The sequence below is a fragment of the Lepidochelys olivacea genome (assembly GCF_965140295.1).
Source record: "Lepidochelys olivacea isolate rLepOli2 genome assembly, chromosome: 1".
Taxonomy (NCBI): domain Eukaryota; kingdom Metazoa; phylum Chordata; order Testudines; family Cheloniidae; genus Lepidochelys; species Lepidochelys olivacea.
The window spans coordinates 349,989,412-350,006,533 of NC_140411.1; the positions used below are offsets into that span (position 1 = coordinate 349,989,412).

The 17,122-nt window shown below is 50.8% G+C and overlaps 1 long non-coding RNA gene across 1 annotated transcript; it reads right to left on the reverse strand.

Annotated features, from left to right (window-relative positions):
• Window positions 1–567: 567 nt before the first annotated feature.
• Window positions 568–15,243, reverse strand: LOC311532296. The gene is made up of 3 exons (XR_014714362.1): window positions 13,940–15,243; window positions 7,182–7,271; window positions 568–2,445 (listed from the first exon to the last, which is right to left on the reverse strand). It is a non-coding gene; the product is annotated as an uncharacterized lncRNA (long non-coding RNA).
• Between the last annotated feature and the right edge of the window lie 1,879 nt (window positions 15,244–17,122).

A 17,122-nucleotide genomic window follows, 5' to 3' on the forward strand; every position in this document is an offset into this window, starting at 1 on the left:
AAATGGAGGGTCCAGGAGAGGGCTGAGCATGCTGGTGCGACCCCCCCCCACCCCCCCCCCCCTTAGACTGGGGAAGGTGGTCCAGAGCCTTTAGCTCCCACAGGCCTCACAGCATCAGCTGAGAACAGGGCAGTTGCTTTTTGTTATTCCATGTTTCCTTTTGGATGGTGTCACGGAGTCCCTGGGCGATGCTCTGGAACTGCTCCCCATGAAGCCAGTCAGGACTCTGGGGCAGTCGCCTTTCTGTGAGCAGCCTGTCTGCAGGACACACAGCTCACACAGCTTCCACCTTCCTGGGTCTGACCTCGGAGCATTCAGCATCCTCTGCCCCTCCGTGTGCTTCCCCACAGCGAGTCCGCTCAGGCGGGGTCCTGGGGAAGCCAGAGGGTCCTGCACCCCAACTTCGCAGTCAGACGGGACTCTCAGCCAGCCAGTAAAACAGAAGGTTTATTAGACGACAGGAACATGGTCTAACACAGAGCTTGCAGGTGCAGAGAACGGGACCCCTCAGCTGGGTCCATTTTGGGGGGCAGTGAGCCAGACAACCACGTCTGCACTTCACTCCATGTCCCAGCCAGCCCCAAACTGAAACTCCCTCCAGCCCCTCCTCCTCTGGGCTTTGTTCCTTTCCCGGGCCAGGTGGTCACCTGATTCCTTTGTTCTCCAACCCTTCAGCTCTCACCTTGCAGGGGGGGAGGGCCCAGGCCATCAGTGGCCAGGAAACAGGGTGTCGGCCATTCTCTGTGTCCAGACTCCTGCACACACCTGCCCTCTAGGGCTCTGCAATGATCATACACCCTTACTCCACCCCCTAGATACTTAAGAACTGCCTAGAGAAAACTGAGGCACCCCCACACTATTCAGAGGAAACATTAAGAACAGTCCCACTTCGTCACAGATGGATGCTGAGGAACACACCGATCCCTGAGCAAAGGGCTACAAACGGAACTGGGGGTGGCCAATTTTGTCCCAAAGTGGCAATGGGGGTCCACCAGCCTACCCTCATCTACAAAGGCATGAAACTGAATCAGTTGCACTGCTCTGATTGACCAATGACTATGTGTAGACAACGGAGGTTTCAGCTCCCACTTACAGTTTGCTTCAGGACTCTATTTTCTCCCCAGCTACAGCTTGCTCGCCTAGCACAGAAAACATCCATCTTTCTAGCACTAGCAGCCCATTGTTCAGGCCTGTTGCCAAAGTTCTAGAAAGCTGAATGAGGCAAATCTAAAGTACTTACACTCCAACGAATGAGAAAACTTTTAAAAATACTATCTCCACTCTACAGTGAGTCAGGAACGCTTGACTGGTCTTGCTATTCTTGCAATCGAACAAGACATCACTTTGTCTTTGTCATACGATGATATTATTACTGATTTTGCAGCCAAAAAGGCAAGAAAGATTGCTTTTAATTAAAAGCAAATCCTTGTTTCAATACCTCTTCATAGAAATGTCCAATAAAATGTTGACAAATTCAAAACATTATATTATTTGTATCATTCTGTCAATAAATCAGAATTTTTTCTATAGTGCTACTTCTTTAGTGCAAGTATAGTCCCTCAGCTTCATAGTGAGCTTAATTAGTTTAGGATGGTTTTAATAAAGGGCACGTGGCAAGGTTTCCATTACTGTCAGCTTATGTTTGTGTTGCTAAGAGCAAGTCGGGCATAGGGGGACCAGTTTCATAATACTGTGTAGGGCCCCATAAATCCTAAGCACGGCCCTGCATCCGACCTTAACATTGTCCAGTCCATAAATTGTGCCTTATTTTTGTTTGGAAAGATGTTAGCAATCGCAGCACATTTTGGGCACTGCCAGAAATACATGATAAATCACTGCCTCTAAAGTTCCATCAAAACCTGACATTTTCACAGCTCGAGCATGATCTGCTGCACAGATTCTTCACAAGGAAGTGTCCCTGGCCTTTTTAACTCATGTTAACCATGTATTTACTTTATAAAACTTGGACGAAACATTATCACAGCAGGCTCCTGCTTCAAAATTATGCTCAAGGGCTCGTGGGGTTCTCACTGAAAGGACAACCATCACAGCACCGTTGATAAGGGAACGTCGCTGACCTACCTTGGGTCTTTTTCTGCATAAGCAGGACAATCTGTAAAGTTTGGGGAGTGTTCTCATATAAACTGGCATGACAGGTGTAGTTCCCAAAGTCAGCAGGGGTCACATTCTTCAGGAGGAGAGAAGCGTTGCCATCGGACAATCCCTGAGAAGAGAACTCCGTTCTCCCCTTATATTGTCCACACTGATACTCTGGATGGTTCTGGCCATAGTGGAAGCTGTTCACGACTTCACAACTCCCATTTAACCAGTTAACTTGCCAGTTAACTGTAGGGTTTGAAAGACTGATAGCGTCTCCACGTTTGACAATGCAGGGCAGGAGCACATCTTCACCGACATCCGCTTCAATTCCGACATGGTCACAGCCTGAAAGAGAGAAGAAGGACATGGCATTACTCAAAGTCAGCTGAAACAATTTCTATTACCCTTGTCAAGGGATACAGCCTCTAGGGCCGTGGCTGGCTGGGATCACAGTGCTAATTCTAATGAGAAGTCAAGAACCAAAGGTTCAGGGGCAGCTAAGTTGCCTCAGGACATAACCCGTCCACCCGAAGCCTTAAAAGCACAGAGGGACGTAGGTAAGGAGAACGGCCCCTGCGTTCCTGTCCATCCTCATCTTGTCCACAATGCTGTCGATAACACACGCCAATGCTCAGCTCCCATCTTTGACAGACCTCCAACAGCAATAGGTTCCCCAGTGTCATCACACTCGCAGGGAAACCCCAGAGGCTTGGCTGGCAGCAGATCCATCGCCACACATTCCATGCATTATGGATCAGACCAGAACACCCCAGCGTTGCTGAGGCCAACAGCAGGGCTTTGCTCAGTGAGTAAGAGACCTGCACCTGCCGGGGGGACACTTTCCTGCAGAAGCGGCTCCTGAAGGGCGTGGGAGGCAGTGACATCTCAAGAAATCATGTGTGTGCAGACCTACTGCACCCCCCTGCCTCTGGGATCCCCACTTCTGCCAGAATGAAGCCCCCCTCTCAACCTTTAAACATGCCGGAGTGGGACAGCTGCAAGCGGGACAGTCACCAGGTTGGCTGACAACGGGGATTGAACCAACGACCTCAGAGAAAAAAGCGGGAGCGAGTCTTTTGTAAAAGCTGTAAAGAGCCAGGCTCACAAGCAGTGAGCTGTCACAGACTCTCCACCTGTGGGGCGTGACCATACAGGGATGCGTCACAAAACCCCACGTCCCCCCATTCAGTTATACAAGCCAAATATGTAACACATGCCTGATGCGTGCAGATTCCCACCAGGATGTACAGCTCATCACAGTTCAGTACATCATCTCCTTTACAGAGGCCTTTGCACCGTGTGAATGACATGCAGCCATCCCGTTCCTTCCCAACCCAGAGACCAGCAGCAGGGCTTGAGCCCCTGACCATCAGAGCCCTGTGCTAGGACCTCGCTATTTGAGCTACAGGGCCCTGGAGTAATTGCTAGCTCCTCTGCAGGCCAGCCACCAGCGGAGGCCTTGACAGACAACCCCAATGGGCTACACAACCATTTACTAGTCATCAGTAGAATCCTGGTGTTCAGGAATCCTGGATTCTCTCCCTGGCTCCGGGAGAAGTTAGAGAGACTAAACCTGGTTTGGCTCCCCACTCTGAAAACCAGTGGGGTGCGGTGATAAGATCAGGGTTTGTCATGACAGAGACCCGAGTTCGGGGTCAGCTGTGAGCTGCTTTGAACTCACTTCTAGATTATTGTTTTGAAATGTTGGTGTGGTGGGGGCATTCAGCAGCTGCCTGCAAAGGCTGGGGTTCGTGGCATTGGGCAATACATGCATGGGACTAAGAACAGCAGCTAGACAGGAGACCTGAACTCTGGTACCCTCTTTCTCAGGTCAGGGAAGTTTCCCGGAAGCTACAGGTGTCTCGCCTAGGGGAGCAGCTTCCTCCAGGACTCAAACAAAGGATTTTCCTATTATTCCAATAAGTCTCGAAGGCAGTGTTGCATAAAACAGGATTAATAAGGGATAAAACTCCTCCATCTGGGAGGCTGGTTCAGGGATATGGAAAAGACATGCAGAAATAGGACTATGGGGGGAGTGACAGGGTGTCCACCCCACACAAGGCCTAAAGGGGCAAAGGTGGTAGGTGGGCCAAGTAACTGCCCAAGCTGCACCTGGAGGAGGAGCCAGGGAGTGGGGGTTGATTAAATGAGGCTCAGCTGGTCAGGAACAGGCAGGGCCTGTAGAAAGTCCAGGAGCTGAGAGCAGAAGGGGGCTGCAGGGCAGAAGTCTGAACTCGCTCCCTGGCAGAAGGGAGGTGTGTTTGGGGCTACAGTGGGTAGTCCATGGTTACTCCCTGAGAGGGGGGAGTTGGGACTGTGGCTTGGGGAGCCCAGAGAAGGGGGAGAGCCAGAGAGGCAGGCAAGGCTCAGGGGGAAAGCAGCAAGGTATGGGGTAAGTCGAACCTTGGCTCCCGATGAGAAGGCCTGTGAGCCAGGATCTGGAGTAGAAGCGGGCCCGGGGCCCGCGACCAGCCACTGATGACGTGGCATGAGCAGGGCAAGGAGCAGGAAGATTGCCAGAGCCCATTTGTCAAGAGAGACTTTGATACCCTGGAAGGCGGAGGGGGGGACATGTATGGCGACGTGCCCAGTTGACCGAGTGATGGAGAGGAGGCTGCAGTTCCTGGAGAGGGAGAGGGGTCCGCAGGGCTAGAGGACGACAGGAGAGGCACCGCGAGCGGAGGGCGCAATGCCTGGCTGGAGCTAATCTCCAGGACGGCCAGCAGGAGGCGCCACTAGCAGGGAGCAAACCCCTGTGATGGGGTCAACCCATAAGGCTGGTTCTTTTACTGTTCTCTGGACCACGTGCTACTGTGCTAAATGGACGACTGGTCTGATGTGAGAGGACAATTCCTGTGTACAAAGAGAGAAGGGGAAGAACTTGTAAAGTCCTAGAACAGCATGAAGAAGTCGCTCCATTGGCTAAACACAGCCCAGGCAACCCCCCGAAGTTAGTGGAGTTACGGGGAGTTTAATCACGGGCACTGCTGTGTTACCACCTCGTTTCCACTGCCCACCCAGCTGTGGTGTCAGAGAAAGAAACTAAAGGAGCTTGGCATGAGTGGTTTCATCACATATTTTTACACCCAGTGCTTCCCAGCTGGAGGGAAAAGAAAGTGATTTGTAGGGTGCAGACTCTGTACTAGAGAGGAAAGACCAAGGGCAGGTTACACTTGTAAGGCTGCAGCAGTGACGCTGTGCTCCTAGGCCGACGGGAGAGCTTCTCCCACCAGCGTGGTTAATCCACTTCCGCCAGAGGTGGTAGCTCGGTGACGGGAGCAGCTCTCGCCTACGCCGGGGGTTCGGTTGCAGGATTACGTTGCTGCGGGTGGGGATATTTCACAGCTCTGAGCAATGCAGTTATACCCGCGTGAGTCTGTCGTGTAGGGCTGGCCGAAGAACCAGGGCAGATTACGTCAACCTAACGTACATCAACATACAGCCACCGCAGTTGAGGCGCACACGTGGCCCCTTGTGTCGGCCGTGCGCGTTCTCACCTGGTGCGCTGTTGCGATTCTGTTGTCAGCGTGGGCCATTGTGTGACGGTTCTGGAGAGCCAGGAACAATCGGCACAAGCGACGCTGTGTCTACACTGACACGGCATCGGCCTAACTCCATCAACCTTGCCTCTGCCGCGCGGGGAGGTGGTGTTACTAAATCAGCACCGAGAGGCGCTTACGTCGGCGGGAGCCAAACGGAAGCAAAGACATTTCCACAGCTCGTGTGGCCCAAGGCAGCTCACGTCGATCTAACTCTGCAGTGCAGACCAGGCCGCAGGACTCCCGGCTTCACTACTGACTAGCGGTGGGGCTTCGTGCAAGTCATTTCAGTTCAATTTCCCCATCTGCAAAGTGGAGAAATCACCTACCCAGAGGTTGTGATTAATTCAAGTGCTTTCCAAAAATGAGACCCTTCCCGGGAAAGCGGGCCTGCACCCTGGACGTCACTGCTTTTGTGGCAGATTATCAACAACTTTAATTCTTACCAATTTGCCCCTTACTTGAATTAACCTCACCGCCCTACAACACCTGGGGTCGTCCCCTCTCCCCAGCCAGTGTACAATACAGCACAGTACAGAAACAACCCCTGTCCGAAAGAGTCGAAAAGGCAGACACCCGGAAGGCAAAGCACACTGGGAAATCCCCAGGTAGAAGCAGGTCACTTGGTTTGTTTTGCTTCCCCAGAACCGTAATAAACGTTCTGCCCGTGAGCTGTGCAGGAGAACAGGTCTGAGGGTTGGGAGAGGACACAGCGGGGGGCAGGAGGGGTTAGGATTCTGGTTGCCAACGCTCCAGGCTTGGCCTGGAGTCTCGAGGGGGAATCGGCATCGATTTCCCGGTGACTATTGAAACCAGCCCAGGAGATTTTAATGGGATATTTTAATAAAATGACATTGTCGTGGGGGGCGGGGAGGGAATTATCTCCTGGAATAGCTTCAGTCAGAGTTGACAACCCTAGTTAGCAGGATTCTGGTGCAGGGACAGCCAGAGTGGGGGAAGGCACATCATTTTAGCATGTGCTGGACGGAGGCAGTGCAGGTGTGAAGGGAAGTGGCCAGATGTTTGTACTGAAGCTTCTATTTCCCATCCGTCATGTGAGGGCCACACCTCGCCGTGTGCTTTGCTCCGTATACTGACTCCACAGTCCCTCCTCCCCCATTCTGTACAGGCCCATTTTCATTCTTTGGCCTATAGCCAGGTTTGGGGTGTGGGGGAGGAGGGAAGGGGGGGGTTGATGCAGAGTGACAACTGACCCCCAAACAACTCTCACAGGCTGGGTTTTGAACCCACAGACCAAGCACTGGCTGGGTACACAGAGGGGCAGGAAGCAGGGCTGGGTGCATTTACGTATCCATAGAAAGTTGAGCAAGAGCACGGAGCCAGCTCCGGGAGCAGCTGCCCTGCAGCAATGAGACCTATTAGCACGGAGCCGCCCACCCGGTTACCCCCATGACATCAGGGTTGCAAGTCAGGGACACTGAAGACAAGAGTGTTTGAAGAGCTGCAGAGACATGAGGGGAAACAGTGGGACTTTCTCCAGTTTGGTAAAAAGGTAGCAAGAGAGTAGATCAGTCACCTTACCTGCCAGGACAACGGGCAAAAGTCCAGCCAATACCCAAACGCTGCTGTGCGCTGCCATTTCTGTCGTTGGTTTTCAGACCCTCTTCTGACCTGCTTGTTAAAATAAATAATGTCATCCCATCACATACGTCTGCAGGACTCCAGCACAGAAAGTCCAAACCGTCCTAGTAACCCTGGCAAGCTGATCCGCTTCGGAAGAGAGGCCAGCTCAGCGCTTGGGTCATTTTACAGGATAATTTATCAGTAATATTATGGCAGTGCCTCGGGACCCCACCATGGACCAGGGCCCCATTGTGCGGGTGCTGTGCACACACACGGGAAGACATGCCCGTGGGGGCCAGGGACCGGCCACACTGCAGCTGGCAGTGCACCCCCCAGCCCGGGCAGACAGACTTACACCAGCGAGGCTCAAGCCAGCACGCTAAAAATAGCAGCGTGGGCCTCGCAGCTCCAGAAGAGACTCCAGCGAGCCACCTGGGCTCAGACCCAGGGGTCAGGTGGGCTGGAGGACCCAAATTATGGTCCGAGCCACAACAGCTACATGGCTACTGGTAGCATGCTAGCTCGAGCCCTGTGAGCATGATTCTGTCTACCCAGGCCGGGAGGCTGGCTGCCAGCTGCTGTGTAGACATAGCCAAAGAGTTCACAGTTTAAGTATGAGAGAAGAGACAACAGTGGGACCCAGCCAGGAGGAACACAAGGAAACAGACGAGACTCTGTTGGTCAGCATGATAGGCGCTGGTCACATCTGTGATGCCTGTTATATCAGTATCCTCATTTAATACCAGACAGTCCAGTTCACCCATCTTAGTATTTAGACATCTAGCATTTGTATACAAGCACTTATAAAATGTGTCACGTTTTAGCTGTCTGCCATTATATGGTGTAAGGCTGCACCTGCCTTCCTAACTCTGCCGTGACATCACCAGTGCCCTGCACTTGCATGGTCAGTAACACCAATGCAAAGGGAGTGAAAATCTCTGCTATTCTAATTTGAACTTTCTCCTTTGCAAGTGACTACACAAAATGCAGGACATGGAGAAACTGGCCCAGCATCTGCAGCCATAGAGGACATAATAGTTCTCCTTCCATTGTGTAAAGAGGAGTCCAGCAAAGGCCTGAACTTGTAAAGCCATGACTTTCGTGAATAAGTCTTCCTCACATATTTCAACCATCCATAGGAAGCTGTTGGCATGCGGGCTGCTGGCACCCCGCAGCCCAGGAACAGATTAGACTACAGACAAGAGACTAGAATTGATGGGGGCAAAAAGGGGGCAGGGTGTAACCATGTCTGAGCTGACACAGGCTTCAGTGTGACTTTTCAGGGTAAGAAGTTGCCTATGCACATTCCTCTAGTGCTTCACTCCTGCGACTGGGAGGAGAAATGCGTTAGCCAGGTAGCAGCGACTCATTCATGCAGGAGCAAAATTCCACCATGTCTGAGCCCGACTGCCAACAGCTGTGTTCAATGACACAATGGCACGGATTAGTCATCGGTGTCAGACCAGGAGGAAGCAGGTCCAGCATCACTCAGCTGAACTCGTATGGGGTGATGCAATACTGAATACTGTCCTGGACTAAGCCATCTCCTCGTACACACGTGCCCCACCCAGGATGTGCACGTCTCACAGATATGAATCCACTGGCATGCAACACCATCTGTCCCCATCCCCCCACGTTCATATGCTCCCCTACCCGTGCAACGTCCAGGCATCCACCTTTCACAATGTCAGATGGGGCATCATTTTAAAAGCCGAGCAGGAGAATCCTTAGATACTACAGTGATGGCTGCAATCAAAACCTTTGAACGGGACAGACATCAGGGGACAGGCAGACTGAAGTCCCCCAGGCCAGACTCACCCCTCCAGCTTCTGGGAGAAGGGATTTTGCTGCCTGTTTATACTGACATGTGAACAAAGTTACAAACAAAAATGACAATAAAAATTGGGGGGAGGAAATGAAGAAAACAATCTCTTCTCTCTGTCTGTGTGGGGGAGGGGGGGTGAAGAATGCGAGAAAAAACCAGGAGAGAATGCAAAAAGAGAGAGAAACACGGAGAAAAAAGGCAGAGAGCAAGAAAAGAACACAAGTGAAAAAAGGTGACGGGGGCAGGGGGGAGAAGAGAGGGAAAAAGTTAGAGAATAAGAGCTGGGCTCAGAGGGGTTAAACCCGGTTCAGAGAAGCCTGGGTCCCCCACACTTACATCTGTACTTCCTTGGCCTCTGGGGTCTTGGGGCAGGCTTAGGCCAGCTGCTGGAGGTGAGGAGCGACACACAAACCATAGGTGCTGGAATTATGGGTACCGCTGCACCCCCAGCTTGAAGTACTAACAAACACCAAACACATGGTTTCCATCTTCCGCACCCCCACTATAAAAATTGTTCCAGCACCACTGTAGGGAACTTCCCCCCGCCCCGCACCCCATGGCTGTGTCGACCTAGAAGTTAAGTCAAGATCAATCCTTGTTCCCTTCTATGTCAGCTGATGCTCAGTCCCTGAGGGTGGGTCTGTTTTCTCCACTTGCTTTTTCATCAAATCAGTTCCAAGCTCTCTGTGCACACACTTACTGTATTTCGGTTTAAGAGCGGCTTACTTCAACTTAGCTTAAGGCAATTCCTAATGAAACAAGCCTGGTTTAAGGGGTCCACACAGCCCTTTGCAACATCTTAACCATTAGCTTCGGGGAATGGGCCGGGGGGCAAGAACCACAGCAACTTTCTAATAAGAACATAAGAATGGCCACACTGGGTCAGACCAAAGGTCCACCCAGCCCAGTATCCTGTCTGCAAACAGTGGCCAATGCCAGGTGCCCCAGGGGGAGCGAACCTAACAGGTAATGATCAAGTGAGCTCTCTCCTGCCATCCATCTCCACCCTCTGACAAACAGAGGCTAGGGACACCATTCCTTACCCATCCTGGCTAAAAGCAATTAATGGACTTAATAACCTCCATTAATTTATCTAGTTCTCTTTTAAACCCTGTTATAGTCATAGCCTAGTTCACAACTTCCTCAGGCAAGGAGTTCCACAAGATGACTGTGCGCTGTGTGAAGAAGAACTTCCTTTTATTTGTTTTAAACCTGCTGCCCATTAATTTCATTTGGTGGCCCCTAGTTCTTATAGTATGGGAACAAGTAAATACATTTTCCTCATTCACTTTCTCTACACCACTCATGATTTTATAGACCTCTATCATATCCCCCCTTAGTCTCCTCTTTTCCAAGCTGAGAAGTCCTAGTCTCTTTAATCTCTCCTCATATGGGACCCATTCCAAACCCCTAATCATTTTAGTTGCCCTTCTATGAACCTTTTCTAATGCCAGTTTATCTTTTTTTGAGATGAGGAGACCACATCTGTATGCAGTATTCAAGATGTGGGGGCAATAATATATTCTCCGTCTTATTCTCTATCCCTTTTTTAATGATTCCTAACATCCTGTTTGCTTTTTTGACTGCTGCTACACACTGCGTGGACGTCTTCAGAGAACTATCCACGATGACGCCAAGATCTCTTTCCTGATTAGTTGTAGCTAAATTAGCCCCCATCATATTGTACGTATAGTTGGGGTTATTTTTTCCAATGTGCATTACTTTACATTTACACACATTAAATTTCATTTGCCCTTTTGTTGCCCGATCACTTAGTTTTGTGAGATCTTTTTGAAGTTCTTCACAGTCTGCTTTGGTCTTAACTATCTTGAGCAGTTTAGTATCATCTGCAAACTTTGCCACCTCACTGTTTACCCCTTTCTCCAGATCATTTATGAATAGGTTGAATAGGATTGGTCCTAGGACTGCCCCTTGGGGAACACCACTAGTTACCCCTCTCCATTCCGAAATTTTACCATTTATTCCTACCCTTTGTTCCCTGTCTTTTAACCAGTTCTCAATCCATGAAAGGATCTTCCCTCTTATCCCATGACAACTTTAATTTACGTAAGAGCCTTTGGTGAGGGACCTTGTCAAAGGCTTTCTGGAAATCTAAGTACACTATGTCCACTGGATCCCCCTTGTCCACATGTTTGTTGACCCCCTCAAAGAACTCTAAGAGATCAGTAAGACATGATCTCCCTTTACAGAAGCCATGTTGACTTTTGCCCAACAATTTATGTTTTTCTAGGTGTCTGACAATTTTATTCTTTATGATTGTTTCAACTAATTTGCCCGGTACTGATGTTAGACTTACCGGTCTGTAATTGCTGGGCCACCTCTAGAGCCCTTCTTAAATATTGGTGTTACCTTAGCTATCTTCCAGTCACTGGGTACAGTAGCTGATTTAAAGGACCGGTTAGAAACCATAGTTAATAGTTCTGCAATTTCCCATTGGCGTTCTTTCAGAACTCGTGGGTGAATGCCATCTGGGCCCGGTGACTTGTTCCTGTTACGTGTCTCAATTAATTCCAAACCCTCCTCTAGTGTCACTTCAATCTGTGACAATTCCTCAGATTTGTCACCTACAAAGGACGGCTCAGGTTTGGGAATCTCCCTCCCATTACATTAATGTAAACGAGTACTTAGCCAGGTCCTGCCCCTTCGCAGATTTCACACGAGACGCAAGAAAGTGAAACTGCACCAAATCCGCCCTGCCCTTCTCACAAGCCGCTTCCTGGGCATGCACTTTCCCGTCAGATCTCCTGGCCCAAGTCCTCTTTTGCTTGCAGTCACTGCCAGTCGGGAGCCAACACACACGTGTGTGCGTAAAGTAGAGACCCGCAGCGCGCTCACTCCGCGCCCGGGCCATGCAGATGCTGAGTTTTGCAGTTCTCGAACTGTGGATTTGCGTCTCCAAGCATGTTGCTTGTTAAGAGCAAAAACGGTGGTTGCTGTTGTTTTTTAAAAATTGATTTCATGTAACTATTTTAGTCTAAAACAATCTAACAAAAGCAAACCTGATTTTAAAAAACGTGACTGTTTAACTAAATTCAAAAATTCAGGTGCTTGTTTTGTTACAATATTATATGTTTGCTGTTGAAGAAAAAAATCCGGAATACTTAATGTTGTTGTTTTTAGTTAAATAAAACAATTTAAATGTCTGTCTGGTGATGTTCTCCAAATACAGCCTGGCAAGAAAATCCCCCAAATATTCATGATTAACCTGTTGAATTGGAGATAGTGCACCTCCCAATGGCTTCATAACTATCTGCTTCAGTTACCTCTAGTAAATGAAATAACCAAACAATCATTGTCTGATATAGCTGTAAAACTAAACCTGAAAGGGTTTCAAAATAAATCACTGTTTAAAAATGTAGAGCCTGTCCCTTCTATAAATGAAACCTACATCTCTCTCCCAGTTGTGAAGAATATGTATTAAGGTTATAACCACCAACAAGAATGCACTTTTGCGTAGAAATCCATGATTAAACGGAGTCTTCCTGACTAGTGGTTTAAATCGTGATTTAAATCAATTTGATTTAAATCAAACCCACCCTGATGGAAATTATCCGGTCCTCCTACTTTGAGCACAATAAACTCTCTAAATTTTTCTTCCACCTTAGATGTGGGAATGTCCACTGTAGTTCACTTCTTTCCATGGGCCATCCTGCCTTCATACCTATGGTCCATCCTGAGGCCATCTCTTTTTACGGGGCTAGAATCACAGACCCATAGGGTTAGAGGGGAACACAAGGCTCATGGAGTCCACCCCTGCCAAGATGCAGGATTTGTTGGGTCTAACCCATCCCGGACGGGTGGCTACCCAGCCTCCTTTCCAAAACCGCTAGCAAAGGGATTTCCCGACCTCCCGAGGCGCCTGTCCCAGGGTCCCACGGCTCTGGCGGTTGGGAAGTGTTTCCTGAGATTTCAGCCAAATCTGCCGGGCTGCAGTTGCACCCATCGCCCCTTGTCCTGCCCTCCGCGGTAAGGGAGAACGACTTTTCTCCCTCTTTTTTGAGGCAGCCTTTCCAGTATTTGAAGAGGGCTGCCATGGCCCCCTCATCTCCTCCTTTCCAAACTCTCACAGTCCCCGCCTAGATGCGTTTGTATATTAAAACAGGCAAGCGGGCATTCAGCGGGGGGGCCCCGGCAGACTTGGAAAGAGACTCGGCTAAACAAAGCACCAGGTCGCTCAGCCTCCCCAGAGCAAGACGCAGCCCAGCGCCGGCCGAAGGCGGGGGAGGAAGGGCTGGGGGATGAAGCCGGCTGGCCAGCAGCGCCATCCCCGCCGCTTGCCGGGAACCCCCCAGGCGCCAGCGGAGCGGAGGGCGCCCATCGCTAGTAAGGGGGCAGGGGTCGGGCTGTGTCTCCCCCACCCAAGACTGGGGACACCCTCCCGCCCCAGGCGTGACTCCCTCCGCTCGCCACCCACAGCCCGCTCGGGGGGATCCCGATCCTGATTCTGATCCCCGGCGGGCTCTGTCCTGGGGGAAGGGGGTGCGGCTGGGGTCCCACCGCGCTTAGCGGGCCCCCGGGAACGTCCCAGAAATTAACCATGGGCCAGAGAAGCGCGGGGGGACGGGGACGGGGACGGGACACCTCCCCCACCGTTAAGGGGAGCTGGGAGAGACACGTCGCCCGCCCCGGTCAGGGGACCCCCCAGCTCGGAGCGGGACAGACGGAAGAAGCCGCTCGCAGCCCGGGCCGCTTCTTACCTCCGCCGCCGCTCCTCCCATTCCGGGTGAGTGCTCGGTGCTGGACCCCGCCCCGCCCCATCCACCCCCTTCCCCCAAGTCCCCCCCGCCCCCCTCTTCTCCAACTCCCCCCAGCGCACCGCCCCCCGCTCCTCCTCCCTCCCTCCCAAAGCATGCAAAGGGAATAGCCTCACATCAAACTCCAAGAGCTTTTCAAGCAGCGTTTGCCTTTCTTTGTCTGTCTGTACATTTGGGTTATCCTGGATGGAAATCGCGTTTCATTGGTTTGTGAGTGTAAGCAGTGTCAGGATGAGCTCCACCCTGACATCTGGTGGTGAGGTGTGGCAAGTTGTGGAAAAGAACTTCAGGGGCCGATCTCATTTGCATAGGCACACCCACCACGCCTAGAATGAGACCATAGCTGCCCAAATGGTCACTTTGGCTGCTGTGGGATCCCCAGTGTCTCTGTTATTGGGGCAGGAAGAATAAATTGTTATTACCCTGATTATGGGAACTGTGCTTGGAACTGTACGTGGCCTTTTGTTATGATGGAGGGATTCACCATCAACTAAGTAGCACTCGCTAGGCAAGGGTCATGGGTTCCAAAACTGTGTGAATGGAGAGAGGCTGGGGACAAGTAGTAGTACTTGGTGGCATGGGCCCCTTGGTGAGGGCCTTACATGCTGATTGCACTTCCTCCTCTCTCCACTGTGGAATATCAGAGCTAATTTTGATTTCATTAGAAGTCTAGTTATAGGCTGCTGAGCTCACTTTGGGCTGACAGTGCACCAGCACTGGGGCTCCCCTACTATAAGCTGAATTCACCTAAGAGCTGAAATCACTGAGTGTTGTGTTAAGTAGTGGGGGAGCCTGAAGATATATTGTGGAGCAGTTTGCGGGGCGGCTGGTGAAGCAGTTCGACGCGGAGCAGTGTGTGGATGGCAGGAGCTGCTTGTGGGCCGTGGAGCTGAGTTCGTGGGGCGGCTGGCGGAGCGGAGCGCAGCTGAGCGAAGGAGTTTGTGGGGCGGCTGGCGGAGCGGAGCGCAGCTGAGCGAAGGAGTTTGTGGGGCGGCTGGCGGAGCGGAGCGCAGCTGAGCGAAGGAGTTCGTGGGGCGGCTGGCGGAGCGGAGCGCAGCTGAGCGAAGGAGTTCGTGGGGCGGCTGGCGGAGCGGAGCGGAGCGCCGCTATGGAGCTATGGGGCGGTCAGCTTCAGATCACGTAAGGTGCCTCTTACCCCCGTCCCATTTCCACCCAGGTTGGGAGGTAAAGCTCCGCCGATAAACTTTCGAACTCTGGGGCTGCCCTGACCAGGGACAGGGACTTTTGGGGCATTGGACTTTTGGGACTTTGGGTGATTTGGGGTTGCTGGACTCAAGAACCAAAGGGAAAAGGGCATGCCCCAATTTGCCTGGGGTGGGGTTGTTTTTGCTCATGGGTTGTGTTATGAATCCGGTTGGTGGTGTTTCCCCAACATAATGCCACATTGTTTCTCTCTGTTATTAAAAGACTTTTGCTACACTCAGACTATGTGCTTGCGAGAGGGGAAGTATTGCCTCTTGGAGGCGCCCAGCGGGGGTGGTATATATTTTTCCCAGGTCACTGGGTGGGGGCTCGAGCCGGTTTGCATTGTGTTATTGGAATGGAACCCCTAGATATTGAACCCGGCCCTTGTTGCTGCCAACTCTGACGGGCAGAAGGGTTACATGAGTGTGCAGTGAAATCCATGTTTATGGACATTTACCAAGACAAATCTAACCCTTACGTGCCAAATTATCTTTCAAAAGAAAGGGTCAGAAAGCGGAAAGACGTGTACATAAAATAGTTGGACTAGTTTTGAAACAACTTTCAACTCCTCTTAAACTCTGATGGACCAAAGGATCTCAGTAAGGGAACTGAGTAAAGCTGGGATTTTAGCTTTAAGTTCATCCTGAGAATTTCTCCCCACAAACATACCGAAAAGCAACAGCCAGGAGGCGGAAGAATTACAGCCCTGCTGCATATGCATTAGCAAGACTGCATATTCATGAGCCAAAGGTGCTACCACGACCATCCCCTGAAGGTGCTGAGCCACTGAAAGAGTGATGGCTAGATCCAAATACCAGCTACTCGAGCCCTGAACGAAAAAGGCATGTCTTCCCGCTTCAGTGAGGCTATGGAAAACAGGTGTCTCTCTGAGTTGACACTATGGACACTATGGTGCTAATAAACGATGGTCACATAAACACCACCCTATACCGGAAACCTACTGACCGCTATTCCTACCTACATGCCTCCAGCTTTCACCCTGACCCACCACACAATCCATTATCTACAGCCAAGCTCTACGATACAACCGCATTTGCTCCAAACCCTCAGACAGAGACAAACACCTACAAGATCTCTATCAAGCATTCTTACAACTACAATACCCACCTGCAGAAATGAAGAAACAGATTGACAGAGCCAGAAGAGTACCCAGAAGTCACCTACTACAGGACAGGCCCAACAAAGAAAATAACAGAACGCCACTAGCCCTCACCTTCAGCTCCCAACTCAAACCTCTCCAACACATCATCAAGGATCTACAACCTATCCTGAAGGACGACTCATCACTCTCACAGATCTTGGGAGACAGGCCAGTCCTTGCTCACAGACAGCCCCCCAACCTGAAGCAAATTCTCACCAGCAACCACACACCACGCAACAGAACCACTAACCCAGGAACCTATCCTTGCAACAAAGCCCGTTGCCAACTGTGTCCACATATCTATTCAGGGGACACCATCATAGGGCCTAATCACATCAGCCACACTATCAAAGGCGTATTCACCTGCGCATCTACGAATGTGACAGATGCCATCATGTGCCAGCAATGTCCCTCTGCCATGTACATTGGCCAAACCGGACAGTCTCTACGTAAAAGAATAAATGGACACAAATCAGATGTCAAGAATTGTAACATTCAAAAACCAGTTGGAGAACACTTCAATCTCTTTGGTCACTCGATTACAGACCTAAAAGTGGCAATTCTTCAACAAAAAAACTTCAAAAACAGACTCCAACGAGAGACACAAACCTCAAGCCTGCAGAAGCTTATGGATGTGCTTAACTTCACTACCACCACCAGGCTCATTGAAGTGAGGCCTATTCACAGTAGTAAAGTGTTTGCAAGATCAAGGCCATAGGCTGTGTTTATGCATCACACAGGGCCCATTCTATCCCTGGTGTAACTGGAGATCACATCACAGTGAACTTGGCCCTACTCAAATGTATCAGGGTGAACAAGTCTCAGGCAGCCCCAGTCTGGGTCATGGCTCTCTCCTAGGAACTTTGTTATCTTAGGTAACCAGAGGTACTAAGAAATGCCAGTCTGTAAAACAGAGGTGTTAATAGCTACC